This window comes from Callithrix jacchus, chromosome 20 (genome assembly GCF_049354715.1).
Source record: "Callithrix jacchus isolate 240 chromosome 20, calJac240_pri, whole genome shotgun sequence".
Classification (NCBI taxonomy): domain Eukaryota; kingdom Metazoa; phylum Chordata; class Mammalia; order Primates; family Cebidae; genus Callithrix; species Callithrix jacchus.
Window position 1 is genome coordinate 31,919,129 of NC_133521.1, and position 16,813 is coordinate 31,935,941.

Genomic DNA, 16,813 nt, shown 5'->3' on the forward strand with positions numbered 1-16,813 from the left:
AGATTACAGGCGTGAGCCACAACCATGCCTGGTCTTATTAATCTCCCTTTCTAACAAGTTCTCCCCATTCCTTCCCACATTTAATATGTTAGACGTTAAATCCAGAAAGTAATGATTTCTACTTCCACTCATGAGGATTAACTACCATAGAAACTATCACCCTTACTCCCATTGTAAACAAGACACAATATATGAAGTAACCTTCAGTCACTGGACAACAGGCAGCATTAAACCTACGATCCCTGAGAGAAGGAAACAAACCAGGTGAGCCAATGACTACCCCAGCTTACTGCATCTAAGTGGCTTCCAGGCTGCAACACAGGGAGAGGGAACCCAAACAAAATCAGATGGTCTTGCTAAGTAGAGGAGAGAAATTAAACTTTAGGAGATCTAAAGCAGCTAGAATTTGCAAGATTTGAATACTGGAACCAAGAAAAAGTGACAACAGAGAACAGAGAAAGAGTTCTGCACTGAGAATGGGCACAGGAGATCCACAGAGGGATCCCCATGAGTCCAAAAAAAAATCACCACACTTAGGCCAGGCGTGGTGGCTCACGCCTGTAATCCAAGCACTTTGGAGGCCAAGGCGGGTGGATCACCTGAGGTTGGGAGTTCAAGACCAGCCTGACCAACATGGTGAAACCCCCGTCTTTTAAAAAAAAAAAAAAAATCACCACACTTGCAAAGAAGCAGGAATATGACTAATAACGAAAATTAATCAAAAGAAAAAGACCAAGAAATGACAGAGATGATGGAATTAGCACACCAGGACCTTAAAACAAATATTACAGCCAGGCTCAGTAGCTCATGCCTGTAATCCTAGCACTTTGGGAGGCTGAGGCGGGCGGATCACGAGGTCAAGAGATCGAGATCACCCTGGCCAACGTGGTAAAACACTGTCTCTACTAAAAATAAAAAATTAGCTGGGCATGGTGGTGCATGCCTGTAATCCCAGCTTTTCAAGAAGCTAAGGCAGGAGAATCACTTGAACCCGGGAGGCGGAGATTACGGTGAGCCAAGATTGTGCCACTGCACTCCAGCCTGGCAACAGAGCAGACTCCATCTCAAAACAAAAACAAAAACAAAAATGAAACAGCTATTACACTAAAGGGTGTAAAAGAAAACATGACATAATGGAGAATGGAATATATAGGTAAAAGACCCAAATCAAACTTCTATAGGTGAAATATAGTATCTGAAATACAAAATACACTGGATGGTATTAATAGCTGACTGAAAACTACAGAAGAAAACATCAGTGATCCTGAAGATACAGCAATAGTAATTATCCAAAATGAATCACAGAGAGAAGAAAAACAGAAGGAGGGTTGGTGGGGGGATTAAAAACAGAGGCCACTTGTGGAAAATAGCAATCGATTTAACCTACATAAGATTAGAGCCCAGGAGAGAAACAGGGACAAAAATCTATTTGAAGAAATAGTGGGCACATAGTATGTGTTCAACTATTTGTTGATGTATTTAAATAAAAATGATAGGGGCATAAAAATATATAGTATGAAAATATGTTATCTATGTAAATATGAAAAATAGCAGAGAAGCAATGTGGTAACATGGAAAGACAGAGGCTTTGAATTGAAAAAGACTTGGATTAGAATTTAAGCTGTTTCTTTCTTTTTTTTCTTTTTTTTTGAGACAGGGTTTTGCTCTGATGTCCAGGTTACCCAATCTGTTGCCACTGTAGCCTCAACCTCCCAGGCTCAGGTGATCTTCCCACCTCAGCCTCATGAGTAGCTGGGACTACAGGCTCTCACCACCATCTCCCACTAATTGTTACTGTTTTCGTAGAGAAGGGGTTTCGCCATGTTGCCCAGGCTGGTCTCAAACTCCTACGCTCAGGAAATCCACCCACCTTAGCCTCCCAAAGTGCCAGGATTACAGACATGAGCCACCACGCTTGGCCTGTTTCTTAGTATTATGTGACTTGGACAAATCAAAATCTATCTGATTCATAATTTTTAATCTGTAAAACAAGGCTGATATCTGTCATATCTACCCACACAAGGTTATTAAGAACTGCAAATGAGATGAAAAGGGTTCCATAAACTGAAAACCAAATAGCAACTTGACTAACAATAATTAAATATTTAGAGAAAAGGTTATTAGACAAATACCCATTTTTTCAAAAACTCAAGAGTATTTGATGAGTGGCTGGGTGTGGTGGCTCACGCTTCTAATCCCAGCACTTTGGGAGGCCAAGGTAAGCAAAGTCAGGAGTTCCAGACCAGCTTGGCCAACATGGCAAAACTCTGTCTCTACTAAAAATACAAAAAAAAAATTAGCCGGGTGTGGTGGCACGCACCTGTAATCTCAGCTACTTGGGAGGCTGAGGCAGGAGAATCACTTGAACCCAGAAGGTGGAGGTTGCAGTGAACCCAGATTGGGCCACTGCACTCCAGCCTGGATGACAGAGTGAAACTCTGTTTCAAAATTAAAAAAAAAAACAAAGAACAATTAGGTTAAACCATATGAAAATGTTTTTATAAGTCAAATATGACGAAATATTGGTAATTTCTTATGGTTCAATCTAACAAAAACAAAGGAAGAATACACTGCTTTAAGGAGAACTAGCTGGCGGAGGAAGAGAAGCAGTGGGCTGTATAGAGGGAAGGAACTAGGAAATACTTTAGTGCAGAAAAATATTTGAATATAAAATATTTTCCCACAAGTAACATTTACATGTAAGTCCTGCAAATTTGAAGCATTAAGTCTGTACTCTCCAGAAGCCCACACCACTAAACTATTTGTGGGTGTGGAGCAGCAAGATGTGTAGGGAACTAGTGCGAAGGATGGGCAAGCAGGCTGAGAATCTAGGCTAAAGAATGGGTAGTTCCACAAGAGGAAGGGAAGCGCACCGATTTCTTATTACTTCTGCTTTCAGTAACCTAATTTCTCCTATTTCAGATATACTTTCAAGTTGAAAATAAAAGTACATCAATAGTACAAATTCTTGGCCAGGCATGGTGGTGGGCACCTGTGGTCCCAGCTGCTCAGGAGGCTGAAGCAGGAGAACTGCTTGAACCCAGGAGGCAGAGAGGTTGCAGTGACCTAAGATCCAGCCATTGCACTCCAGCTGGTGACAGTGAGATTCTGCCTCAAAAATAAATAAATAAATAATGAAAGTATACTAACAGCTTTTTTCCCAGGTGGCTGCCAAAGATGGCAAAGTTGCAGGTCCTGCTGCTTAATGGTCGAGGCCATCTCCTGGGTCGCCTGGTGGCCACTGTGGCTAAGCAGGTACTGCTGGGCTGACGGTGGTGGTCACATGCTGTGAGGGCATCAACATTTCTGGCAATTTCTACAGAAACGAGTTGAAGTACCTGGCTTTCCTCCGCAAGCAAATGAACACCAACCCTTCCCGAGGCCCCTATCACTTCCAGGCCACCAGCCTCTAGCAGAGTGTGCAAGGCATGCTGTCCCACAAGACCAAGTGAAGCCAGGCTGCCCTGGACTGCCTCAAGGTGCTTGACAGCATCCCACCATCCCATGACAAGAAAAAGCACATGGTGGTTCCTGCTTCCCTCAAGGTTGTGCGTCTGAAGCATACAAGAAAGTCTACATATCTGGGGCACCTGCTCACGAGGTTAGCTGGAAGTACCAGGCAGTGACAGCCACCCTGGAGAAGAGGAAGGAGAAAGCCAAGATCCACTACTGGAAGAAGAAACAGCTCATGAGGCTATGGAAACCAGCCGAGAAGAATGTGGAGAAGGAAACTGACAAATACACAGAAGTCCTCTAGACCCACGGACTCCTGGTTTGAGCCCAATGAAGACTGTTAATTCCTCATGCTTGGCCTGCCCTTCCTCCATTGCCACCCTGGAATGTGCAGGACCCAGGGGAGGCAGCAGTCCAGATGCTGCCAGAGACATAGGAAGCTGGGAGGAAGGAAAGGGTCTTTAGTCCCTGCCTTCTGAGGTTACCTGAAAGCGCTCGGAGAATTGTGCAGGTGTAATTTACCTATGACCAATAGGAAGAGCAACCAGTTATTATTAGGAAAGGGAGCTGGAAGACTAATTGGAGGGGCCCTACCTTGTGAGTGGGGCTTCCATCTAACTTTCCACCTGGTCATGCACTATACTCTGCAGCTGTTAGAATGTGCAAGCGCTTGGGGACAGCCTGAGCTTTCTGTTATACAAAGGGTATTTACAGAAGCACATACTGGGGAGATGTGCAGCAGAGGGGTTACATTGCCTGTGCTCCTCACCTGTATTTTGTAATCAGAATCAAATTGATTACTTTCAAAGAAAAAAAGAGAATACCAATAGTACAAATTCCTGAAACTTCTTATAATAGTTAAAAAAGAAAAACTACCACCACCAGACACACTAAAAGCTGCTATTCATACACATAATAGTCAGGTTCTAATAAACCTACCAAACTCGGAGTTTTAAAATGAAATTGTGTCAACGGAGGGCCTTTCTTAAAAAAAATTAAAATACAAAAATAAAAAATATAAAAATGAAATTGTGGAATTTCAACTATTTCAAAACTCTCCTGCCTAGTTACTTCTGAAAAAAGACTTACATACTGAAAATTATTTGCACTGCCCTTAATGTACGGCTTAGTATTCATATCTTAGTATTACAGACTGTTTCACAGTCCAGAGAAATGTTCTAGCTTTGGCAATATGAGAGCAAAAGGCCTTACATATTACTTTCCCTCTGAAAAGTCACTACCTTTCAGAAAAATTTCAGTAATTTTTGAATTTATCTTTTTTTTTTTTGGAGCTGGAGTCTTACTCTGTCACTCATACTGGAGTGCAATGGTGTGATCTTGGCTCGCTGCAACCTCTGCCTCCCAGGTACCAGCAATTCTCCTGCCTCAGCCTCCCAAGTAGTTGGGATTACAGGCACCCATCACCACACCCGAATAATTTTTGTATTTTAAGTACAGATGTGGTTTCGCCATATTGGTCAGGCTGGTCTCAAACTCCTGACCTCAGGTGATCCGCCCGCCTCAACCTCCCAAAGTGCTGGGATTACAGGTGTGAGCCACCAAACCCAGTAAAATTTATCTGGTTTTATACAGGGAAAAAAGTAGCCTTCAGAACTATCTTTTTTCCTCTTATACGTGAGAACAGAGTTTTCCTTTGATAGGCAGTATTCCAAATTTGGCAGAACTTAATTCCTTTACCCGGAATATTTACCCCTTCAAAGTGTACACATTTAAACACCATGCATGTATGTAGAGATGGGGTCTCGCCATATTGCCAAACTGGGCTCAAAATTCTGGCTTACACGATTTCCCACACCCTGGCCTCCCAAAGTGCTGGGATTACAGGCAAGGATCACTGTGCCTGGCCTTCTGTATTTTCTTTCTTTACTTTTTGAGACAGTCTTGCTCTGTCACCCAGGCTGGAGTGCAATGGCACGATCTGGGCTCACTGCAACCTCTGCGTCCTGGGTTCAAGCGATTCTCCTGCCTCAGCCTCCCAAGTAGCTGGGACTACAGGTGCGCACCACCACGCCTGGCTGATTTTTGTATTTTTAGTAGAGACGGGGTTTCACTAGAGGCTGGTCTTGAATTCCTGATGCTGGGTGATCCACACACCTAGGCCTCCCAAAGTGCTGGGATTACAAGCGTGAGCTACCATGCCCGGCCTGCTTATATAAATGTTCTTGACCTTATTCCAAAGCTTTATTATACAAGCTTTGGAAGAATTATATGAAAGGTGTGAAGCATTTCAGTTTATTTTACATTTCTCTTAAGACAGGGAACAAAAAGCATTATCTTTAATGATCTCACCTAAAACAACAAAGGGAAAAGGAAAGACTATTTATAAGTAAGTAAACTGAAGGTTTGAGAGATCTGTTTGCCAAAGGTCACAGTAACTGGTGAGCTAGGATTTGAATCCAGGACTGCAGCTCTAAAACCCATTGTATTTTTCCATTTACCACAATACGTTTCTTTTTTTTTTTTCCTGAAACGGGAGTTTTGCGCCTGTTACCCAGGCTGGAGGGCAATGGCACGATCTCGGCTCAACGCAACCTCCGCCTCCTGGGTTCAGGCAATTCTCCTGCCTCAGCCTCCTGAGTAGCTGGGATTACAGGCACATGCCACTGTGCCAGCTGATTTTTTGTATTTTTAGTAGAGATGGGGTTTCGCCATGTTGACCAGGATGGTCTCGATCTCTTGACCTCGTGATTGCCTCCCAAAGTGCTGGGATTACAGGCTTGAGCCACCACGCCCGGCCAGGTTTGTTTTTTTTTTTTGAGATAGAGTTTCTCTCTTGTCGCCTGGGCTGGAGTGCAGTGGCGCAGTTTCAGATCACTGCAAACTCTGTCTTTGGGTTCAAGCAATTCTCTGGCCTAAGCCTCTCAAGTAACTGGGATTACAGGTGCCCACCACCATGCCTGGCTAATTTTTGTATTTTTAGTAGAGACAGGGTTTCACCACGTTGGCCAGGCTGGTCTCAAACTCCTGACCTCAGGTGATCCACCCACCTCAGTCTCCCAAATGCTGGGATTACAGGCGTAAGCCACTGCGCCCAGCCTATCATATTTATTTTTAAAAGAAACACAGTAACATTTTAAGAATTTATTCTATTTTACAAGTGTACAGATCCAGGATTCAAGTCAGTACCCATGTTTACTATTATTCACTGTATAAAGAATTACAGGTGTTATTCAAGAAAAATGTACAGGTCCTGTAAATACCACACATTCAGTCAAACAGAATTTTCTGATTTCAGTAAAATTATTAAAGCTGAATGAATACAGATGCCTAGTTCTCTTCAGTCATTGTTTTTAGATTCCAGTCCACACTCCTTGTTCCTTCACAGTCTATTTTAATGCAGATACAAAGGGTAGTACTGGCACAGTTCTGAGGGCCATCACTTAGAATTCTTTCTTAAGTTTCAAATTTATCTAACGCAACCAAGTGAAGATGAGTCACTGACTGACTTCCAGTTTTATCAGAGTATTGTTCTCAAGATGAAGGAGCTAAAGCGTCCCTTAAAACTCATAAATTAGGCATACTGAAGATGAAATCCATTCATTAGGAGGCTTTTTTTTATTTTGAGATGGGCTCTCTGTTGCCCAAGCTGGAGTGCAGTGGCACGATTTCAGCTCACTGCAACCTCTGCCTCCCTGGTTCAAGTGATCCTCCAGCCTCAGCCTCCCTAATAGCTGGAACTACAGGTGTGTGTCACCACACCTGCTAATTTTTGTATTTTTAATAGAGAAAGGTTTCACCACGTTGGCCAGGCTGGTTTCGAACTCAGGACCTCAAGGGATCTGCCCACCTCTGGTTTCCAAAGTGCTGGGATTACAGGTGTGAGCCACTGCTCCCAGTCTAGGACGCATTTTAAAGTAACTGAATTAAGAATTTAATTAATATAAACCACCAATTTAAGAAGAATGAAAAAGTACTGAAGGGATTTTTTTCTGATTCTCTCAACCACTTCCTCTACCATATGCCTACAGCATGTAATTTACCCTTCTCTTAAGACACTTACAACTTTAAAACACGTATTATGGTTTCTAGTAAAGACATCTTTTTCTTCCAGATCAGTGCAGTGCTGCCCGTCAGAAGTATAATGTGAGACTCATACATAATTTTATGTTTTCTAGTAAGCATATCTATTTTTAAAAAGATTAATTTTATAATTTATTATTTAACCTAATATATCTTTTTTTTTTAATGGAATCTCGCTCTGTAGCCCAGGCTGGAGTGCAGTGGCGCAATCTCAGCTCACTGCAACCTCTGCCTAGTGGGTTCCTGTTCAAGCAATTCTCCTGCCTCAGTCTAGCGAGTAGCTGGGATTATAGGCATGTGCCATCACGCCCAGCTAATTTTTGTATTTTTAGTAGAGACAGGATTTCACCATGTTGACCAGGATGGTATCGCTCTTTTGACCTTGTGATCGGCCCACCTCAACCTCACAAAGTGCTGGGATTACAGGTGTGAGTCACCATGCCACGACGAAACCCAATCTCCTTTTTTTTTTCCCCTAAAGATGGGGTTTCACCATGATGGCCAGCCTGGTCTTGAACTCCTAACCTCAGGTGATCCACCCACCTCAGCCTCCCAAAGTGCTAGGATTACAGGCATGAGCCACAGCACCCAGCAAAACCCAATCTCTATTAAAAAGGCAAAATTAGGCAGGTGTGGTGGTGTGTGCCTATAATCCTAGCTACTCAGGAGGCTAAGGCAGGAGAATCACTTGAACCTGGGAGGCAGAGGTTGCAGTGAGCCAAGATTACTCCATTAAACTCCAGCCGGGCAACAGAGCGAGACTCTTGTCTCAAAAAAACAAAAAAAAAAAATTACTGTGGGATGGGCATGGTGGCTCATGCCCATAATCCCAGCACTTTGGGAGGCCAAGGTGGGCGGATCACGAAGTCAGGAGATCGAGACCACCCTGGCCAGCATGGTGAAACCCTGTCTCTATTAAAAAAAAAAAAAAAAAAAAAACACAAAAATTAGCCAGCCCTGGTGGTATGCACCTGTAAACCCAGTTACTCAGAAGGCTGAGGCAGGAGAATCGATTGAACTTGGGAAGCAGAGGTTGCAATGAGCCGAGATTGTGCCATTGCACTCCAGCCTGGGCGACAAGAGTTAAGACTTTGTCTCAAGGAGGACTCAAGATGGCGCTGTGAGAACAACCCAGGATTGGAGTTCTCGTTGTGTCTGCGGAGAGGGTGTCCACTCAGAGACCCAATCGAAAAGTCAGCAACTACGCAGACGACCAGCGGACAAATCCGCAAAGATGGGAAGAAACCAGCGCAAAAAGGAGGAAAACACCCGAAACCAGAACACCTCGCCTCCTAGAAAGGACCAAAACTCCTCACCAGCAAGGGAACAAAGCTGGACGGAGAATGACTGTGACGAAATGACGGAATTAGACTTCAGAAGATGGATAATGAGAAACTTTGGTGAGCTAAAAGATCATGTATTAAATCAATGCAAAGAAACTAAGAACCTTGAGAAAAGATTTGAAAAAAGATTTGAGGAAATGATAACAAGAATGGATAACTTAGAGAGGAATATGAATGAATTAAAGGAGCTGAGAAACACAATACGAGAACTTCGCGAAGCATGCACAAGTTTCAATAGCCGAATTGACCAAGCAGAAGAAAGAATATCTGAAGTCGAAGACCAACTCAATGAAATAAAACGAGAAACCAAGACTAGAGAAAAAAACGCAAAAAGGAATGAACAAAGTCTCCAAGAAATGTGGGACTATGTGAAAAGACCTAACCTACGTTTGATAGGTGTACCAGAAGGGGACGAAGAGAATGAATCCAAGCTGGAAAATACTCTTCAGGACATCATCCAGGAAAATTTCCCCCACCTAGCAAGACAGGCCAACACTCAATTGCAGGAAATTCAGAGAACACCACAAAGATATTCCGCAAGAAGAGCAACCCCAAGGCACATAATCGTCAGATTCAACAGGGTTGAAATAAAGGAGAGAATACTAAGGGCAGCCAGAGAGAAAGGTCGGGTCACCCACAAAGGGAAGCCCATCAGACTCACAGCAGATCTCTCGGCAGAAACACTACAAGCCAGAAGAGAGTGGGGGCCAATATTCAACATTCTTAAAGAAAAGAACTTTCAACCCAGAATTTCATATCCAGCCAAACTGAGCTTCAGAAGTGAAGGAAAAATAAAATCCTTTGCGAACAAGCAAGTACTCAGAGATTTTGTCACCACCAGGCCTGCTTTACAAGAGCTCCTAAAAGAGGCACTACACATAGAAAGGATCAACCAGTACCAGCCATTCCAAAATCACACTGAATGCTAAAGAGCATCAACATAATGAAGAATCTACAACAACTAACAGGCAAAACAGCCACTTAGCATCAAAATGGCAGTATCAAATTCACACATAACAATATTAACCCTAAATGTAAATGGACTAAATGCACCAATCAAAAGACACAGACTGGCAAATTGGATAAAAAGCCAAAACCCATCAGTGTGCTGTATCCAGGAAACCCATCTCACATGCAAGGATACACAAAGGCTCAAAATAAAGGGATGGAGGAAGATTTACCAAGCAAATGGAAAGCAAAAAAAAGCAGGAGTTGCAATTCTCATCTCCGATAAAATAGACTTTAAAGCAACAAAGATCAAAAGAGACAAAGAAGGCCATTACATAATGGTAAAAGGATCGATACAACAAGAAGAGCTAACGATCCTAAACATATATGGACCCAATGCAGGAGCACCCAGATACATAAGGCAAGTTCTTAAGGACTTACAAAAGGATGTAGACTCCCACACAATAATAGTGGGAGACTTTAACACTCCACTGTCAATACTAGACAGATCTACCAGACAAAAAAATCAACAAGGATATCCAGGGCTTGAACTCAGACCTGGAGCAAGCAAACCTGATAGACATTTACAGAACTCTCCACCCCAAATCCACAGAATACACATTCTTCTCAGCACCACATCACACCTACTCTAAAACTGACCACATAATTGGAAGTAAAGCACTGCTCAACAAATGCAAAACAACTGAAATCATAACAAACAGCCTCTCAGACCATAGTGTAATCAAGTTAGAACTCAGAATTCAGAAACAGACCCAGAACCGCACAGCTTCATGGAAACTGAACAACTGGCTCTTGAATGTTGACTGGGTAAACAACGAAATGAAGGCAGAAATAAAGAAGTTCTTCGAAACCAATGAGAACGAAGACACAACGTGCCAGAACCTCTGGGACACATTTAAAGCAGTCTCTAGAGGAAAGTATATAGCAATAAGTGCCCATATGAGGAGAATGGAGAGATGCAAAATTGACACCCTATCATCAAAATTGAAAGAGCTAGAGGACCAAGACCAAAAAAACTCAAAACCCAGCAGAAGACAAGAAATAACTAAGATCAGAGCTGAGCTGAAGGAGATTGAGACACGAAAAACCCTTCAAAAAATCAATAAATCCAAGAGCTGGTTTTTTGAAAAGATCAACAAAATAGACAGACCACTAGCCAGATTGATTAAAAAGAAAAGAGAGAACAACCAAATAGATGCAATAAAAAATGATAAAGGGGAAATCACCACAGATTCCACAGAAATTCAAACCATCATCAGAGAATATTACAAACAACTCTATGTGCATAAACTAGTAAACCTAGAAGAAATGGACAAATTCCTGGATTCCTGTGTCCTCCCAAGCCTAAACCAGGAGGAAGCTGAAACTATGAATAGACCAATAACAAGGTCTGAAGTTGAGGCAGCAATTAAGAGCCTACCACACAAAAAAAGCCCAGGTCCAGACGGGTTCACAGCCGAATTCTACCAGACACACAAGGAAGAGCTGGCACCATTTCTTCTAAAACTATTTCAAACAATCCAAAAAGAGGGAATCCTTCCCAAATCATTTTATGAGACCAACATCATTCTGATACCAAAACCCGGCAGAGACCCAACAAGAAAAGAAAACTTCAGGCCAATATCCATGATGAACATAGATGCAAAAATCTTCAATAAAATATTGGCAAGCCGATTGCAACAGCAAATCAAAAAACTTATTCATCATGATCAAGTAGGATTCATCCCGGGGATGCAAGGCTGGTTCAACATACGCAAGTCTATAAATGTAATTCACCACATAAACAGAACCAAAAACAAAAACCACAGGATTATCTCAATTGACGCAGAGAAGGCATTTGACAAAATTCAACAGCCCTTTATGCTAAAAACCCTCAATAAACTCGGTATCGGTGGAACGTATCTCAAAGTAATAAAAGCTATTTATGACAAACCAACAGCCAATATCATACTGAATGGGCAAAAACTGGAAGCATTCCCTTTGAAATCTGGCACTAGACAAGGATGCCCTCTTTCACCACTCCTATTCAATATAGTACTGGAAGTTCTAGCCAGAGCAATCAGGCAAGAAAAAGAAATAAAGGGTATTCAAATAGGAAAGGTGGAAGCCAAATTGTCTCTATTTGCAGACGACATGATAGTATACCTAGAAGACCCCATTGCCTCAGCCCAAAAACTCCTGAAACTGATAAGCAACTTCAGCAAAGTCTCAGGATATAAAATCAATGTGCAAAAATCACAAGCATTCGTCTACACCAATAACAGACTTAAAGAAAGCCAAATCAAGAGCGAACTGCCATTCGCAATTGCTACAAAAAGCATAAAATACCTTGGAATACAACTCACAAGGAACGTAAGAGACCTCTTCAAGGAGAACTACAAACCACTGCTCAACGAAATCAGAGAGGACACAAACAGATGGAGAAACATTCCATGTTCATGGTTAGGAAGAATTAATATCGTGAAAATGGCTATACTGCCCAAAGTAATTTACAGAATCAACGCTATCCCCATCAAGCTACCGTTGACTTTCTTCACAGAACTGGAAAAAACCACCATGAACTTCATATGGAACCAAAAGAGAGCCCGCATAGCCAAGTCAATTCTAAGCAAAAAGAACACAGCGGGGGGCATCACACTACCGGATTTCAAACTATACTACAAGGCTACAGTAATCAAAACAGCATGGTACTGGTACCAAAACAGAGATATAGACCAATGGAACAAAACAGAGGCACCGGAGGCAACACAACATACATACAACTATACAATCTTTGATAAACCTGACAAAATCAAGCAATGGGGAAAGGATTCCATGTTTAACAAATGGTGTTGGGAAAACTGGCTAGCCATGTGCAGAAAGCAGAAACTGGACCCCTTCCTGACACCTTACACTAAAATTAACTCCAGATGGATTAAAGACTTAAACATAAGACCTGGCACCATAAAAACCCTAGAAGAAAATCTAGGCAAAACTATCCAGGACATAGGAGTAGGCAAGGACTTCATGAACAAAATACCAAAAGCATTGGCAACAAAAGCCAAAATAGACAAATGGGACCTAATCAAACTCCACAGCTTCTGCACGGCAAAAGAAACAGTCACTAGAGTGGATCGGCAACCAACAGAATGGGAAAAAATTTTTGCAGTTTACCCATCTGACAAAGGGCTGATATCCAGAATTTACAAAGAACTCAAACAGATTTACAGGAAAAAAACAAACAAGCCCATTCAAAAGTGGGCAAAGGATATGAACAGATACTTTACGAAAGAAGACATATATGAGGCCAACAATCATATGAAAAAATGCTCATCGTCACTGGTCATCAGAGAGATGCAAATCAAAACCACATTGAGATACCATCTCACGCCAGTTAGAATGGCGATCATTAAAAAATCTGGAGACAACAGATGCTGGAGAGGATGTGGAGAAAAAGGAACACTTTTACACTGTTGGTGGGAGTGTAAATTAGTTCAACCATTGTGGAAGACGGTGTGGCGATTCCTCAAGGCCTTAGAAATAGAAATTCCATTTGACCCAGCAATCCCATTACTGGGTATATATCCAAAAGTCTGTAAATCGATCTACTAGAGAACAATCCAAGATGGCCGATCGCTAACATCCCGGGATTGCAGCTCTCAGGGAAGGCGCGGAGAACTAGAGGACGCCACACTTTCAGACAAAGTCTGGTCGCTCACGGAGCAGAAGATCCCCCAGTGGTGGAAACACACGGGTCGCCAGCGCGACTCTCGTGGTCGGCGCAGCGGTTCCGCCGGCACCTCGGCGCGGCAGCTCTCGGAGCAGAGTAAACGGGACAGGTTCCCCTTCTGACCGAGGTTTGGAGCCCCGGGAAGGCAGAGTCGCCTACTACGGACACAAGAAGGAAGCCCGACAGGAGAATCCTGGGCAGAAAAGCACCATCAGTTTTAACGCCGCTGCTCTGGCCCTGGGAACTAACAACCTGGACGTCCACTCAAGAGACCTAATCTGAAAGTTGGTAATTTCAAAGACGAGAGGAGGATAAATTTACAAGGACGGGAAGAAACCAGCGTAAAAAAGCTGAGAATACTCAAAGTCAGAACGCCTCTCCCTCTAAAGATGATCACAGTTCCACATCAACAATGGAACAAGGCTTGATGGAGAACGAGCGCCTCCTGATGACAGAATCACTCTTCAAGGAATGGATAATAACAAACTTCGGTGAGTTAAAAGAACATGTTGTAGCCCAACGTAAAGAAACTAGGAACTTTGACAAAAGGCTTGATGAAATCCTATTGAGAATAGACAACTTAGAGCGGAGTATGAGTGAATTAATGGAACTGAAAAATACAATACAGAACTCCGAGAAGTATGCACAGGTTTAAACACTCGAATTGTTCAAGCAGAAGAAGGGATATCAGAGGTCAAAGTCCAACTTAATGAAATAAAACGTGAAGAAAAGATTAGAGAAAAAAGGATAAAAAGGAATGAGCAAAGTCTCCAAGAAATGTGGGACTATGTGAAAAGACCAAATTTACGTTTGATAGGTGTACCTGAATGCAACGGAGAGAATGAATCCAAGCTGGAAAATACCCTTCAGGATATTATTCAGGAAAATTTTCCTAAACTAGCAAAGCAGGTCAACATTCAACCCCAGGTAATACAGAGAACACCACAAAGATATTCCTCAAGAAGAGCAACCCCAAGGCACATAATCGTTAGATTCACCAGGGTTGAAACGAAGGAGAGGATACTAAGGGCAGCCAGAGAGAAAGGTCGGATAACCCACAAAGGCAAGCCTATCAGACTTACAGCAGATCTCTCGGCAGAAACTCTACAGGCCAGAAGAGAGTGGGGGCCAATATTCAACATCCTCAAAGAACAGAACCTTCAGCCCAGAATTTCATATCCAGCCAAACTAAGCTTCACAACTGAAGGAAAAATAAAATCTTTTATGAACAAGCAAGAACTCGGAGATTTTATTACCACCAGGCCTGCTTTACAAGAGCTTCTGAAAGAAGCATTACACACAGAAAGAAACAACCAGTATTAGCCTTTCTAAAAATACACCAAAAAGTAAAGAGCACCAACATAAAGAAGAATTTACACCAACACATGGATAAAACAGCCAGTCAACATCAAATGGCAGTAACCCTAAATTTAAATTGACTAAATTCCCAATCAAAAGACACAGCCAAAACCCAACGGCATGTTACATCCAGACCTGTTTCACATGCAAGGATACACAAAGACTCAAAACAAAGGGATGGAGAAAGATTTACCAACCAAATGGAGAGCAAAAATAAATAATAAATAAATAAAAAGCAGGAGTTGCAATTCTTGTATCGGATAAAATAGATTTTAAAGCAACAAAGATATAGTGGTAAAAGGATCAATGCAACAACAAGAGCTAACGATCCTAACACCCAGATAGGAGACTTAGATTCAATGAGACAGAAAATTAATAAGGATATCAAGGACTCGAACTCAGATCCAGAACAAGTAAACTTAATAAATATTTATAGAGCTCTCCACTTCAAATACACAAAATATACATTCTTGTCAATACCACATCACACCTACCCATTAGTTTAAATGAAACATTGATTGGCCATTATTAATACCCAATTTTTTTCAAAATAAAGCAATATTTCCATTTACTCTCCCTCTTTCTCTTCCTCTTTCTTCCTCTCCTTTACTTATTTTTTTTTTTTTCTTTCCTTCTCTCAAAAAAAAAGAAATCAACTTGTAAACCTCTAGATCCAGGTCGGCAATGTCTCTTTCATTGCTTGATTTCCTTTCTTCCCTTCCCTCCCTCCCTCCCTCCCTCCCCGCTTCCTCCCTTCCTTCCTTCCTTCATCCCTTCCTTCCTCCCTACCGTCCTTCTTCCCTTCCTTCCTGCCTTCCTCCCCCCCCCAAAAAAAAAAAAAAATCGATCTACTATAAGGACACATGTACACGAATGTTCATTGCAGCACTGTTTACAATAGCAAAGACCTGGAATCAACCCAAATGCCCATTGATAATAGATTGGATTGGAAAAATGTGGCACATATACACCATGGAATATTATGCAGCAATCAGAAATGATGAGTTTGTGTCGTTTGTAGGGACATGGATGAATCTGGAGAACGTCATCCTCAGCAAACTGACACAAGAACAGAAAATGAAACACCGCATATTCTCACTCATAGGTGGGTGATGAAAAATGAGAACACATGGACACAGAAAGGGGAGTACTAAACACTGGGGTCTATTGGGGGGAAAAGGGGAGGGCCAGTGGGAGGGGGAGGTGGGGAGGGATAGCCTGGGGAGAAAAGCCAAATGTGGGTGAAGGGGAGAAGAAAAGAAAGCACACTGCCATGTGTGTACCTACGCAACTGTCTTGCATGCTCTGCTCATGTACCCCAAAACCTATAATCCAATAAAAAATTAAAAAAAAAAAAAAAGACTTTGTCTCAAAAAAAAAAAAAAACAATTGGGATATGTTATATCCTTTTGGTACTAAATCTTCAAAATCAACTGTGTATTTTACACTTACAGCACATCTCAATTCAAACAGGCTATGTTTCAACTGTTCACTAGCTGCATGTGGCTGGTGACTGCCACAGTAGACAGTGCAGTCCTAGCTTATTTTTGCCTTATGAACAGGGAGGAAAAAACAGCTATCATACAGCTGGACTGACTTGCTTTCAAATCTTGATTCTACAACTTATAAGCCCTGAGGCAAGCTATTTAGAGCCAGTTTTCTCACTAAAAATAATAGGCCATGATAGGCTGGGCACAGTGGCACATGCCTATAATCCCAGCACTCTGGAAGGCCAAGGCAGGAGGACTTCTTGAACTCAAGAGTTAAGAGACCAGCCTGGGCAATATAGTGAGACCTCATCTCTACAAAAAGCTTTTAAAATTAACTGAGCATAGTTACTACTCAGATACTGAGGAGGCTGAGGTGGGAGGATCACTTGCGTCCAGGAAGCAGAGGCTGCAGTCATGATCATGCCACTGCACTCGAGCCTGGGCAACAG

The 16,813-nt window shown here is 42.2% G+C and overlaps 1 protein-coding gene and 1 pseudogene across 1 annotated transcript in view; one reads left to right on the top strand and one right to left on the bottom strand.

Moving 5' to 3' along the window:
• Positions 1-16,813, bottom strand: part of GLG1 (golgi glycoprotein 1) — a 171,283-nt gene that overhangs the window by 144,808 nt on the left and 9,662 nt on the right. The window lies entirely within an intron of this gene.
• LOC100386863 (large ribosomal subunit protein uL13 pseudogene) lies at positions 3,178-3,778 on the top strand (annotated as a pseudogene).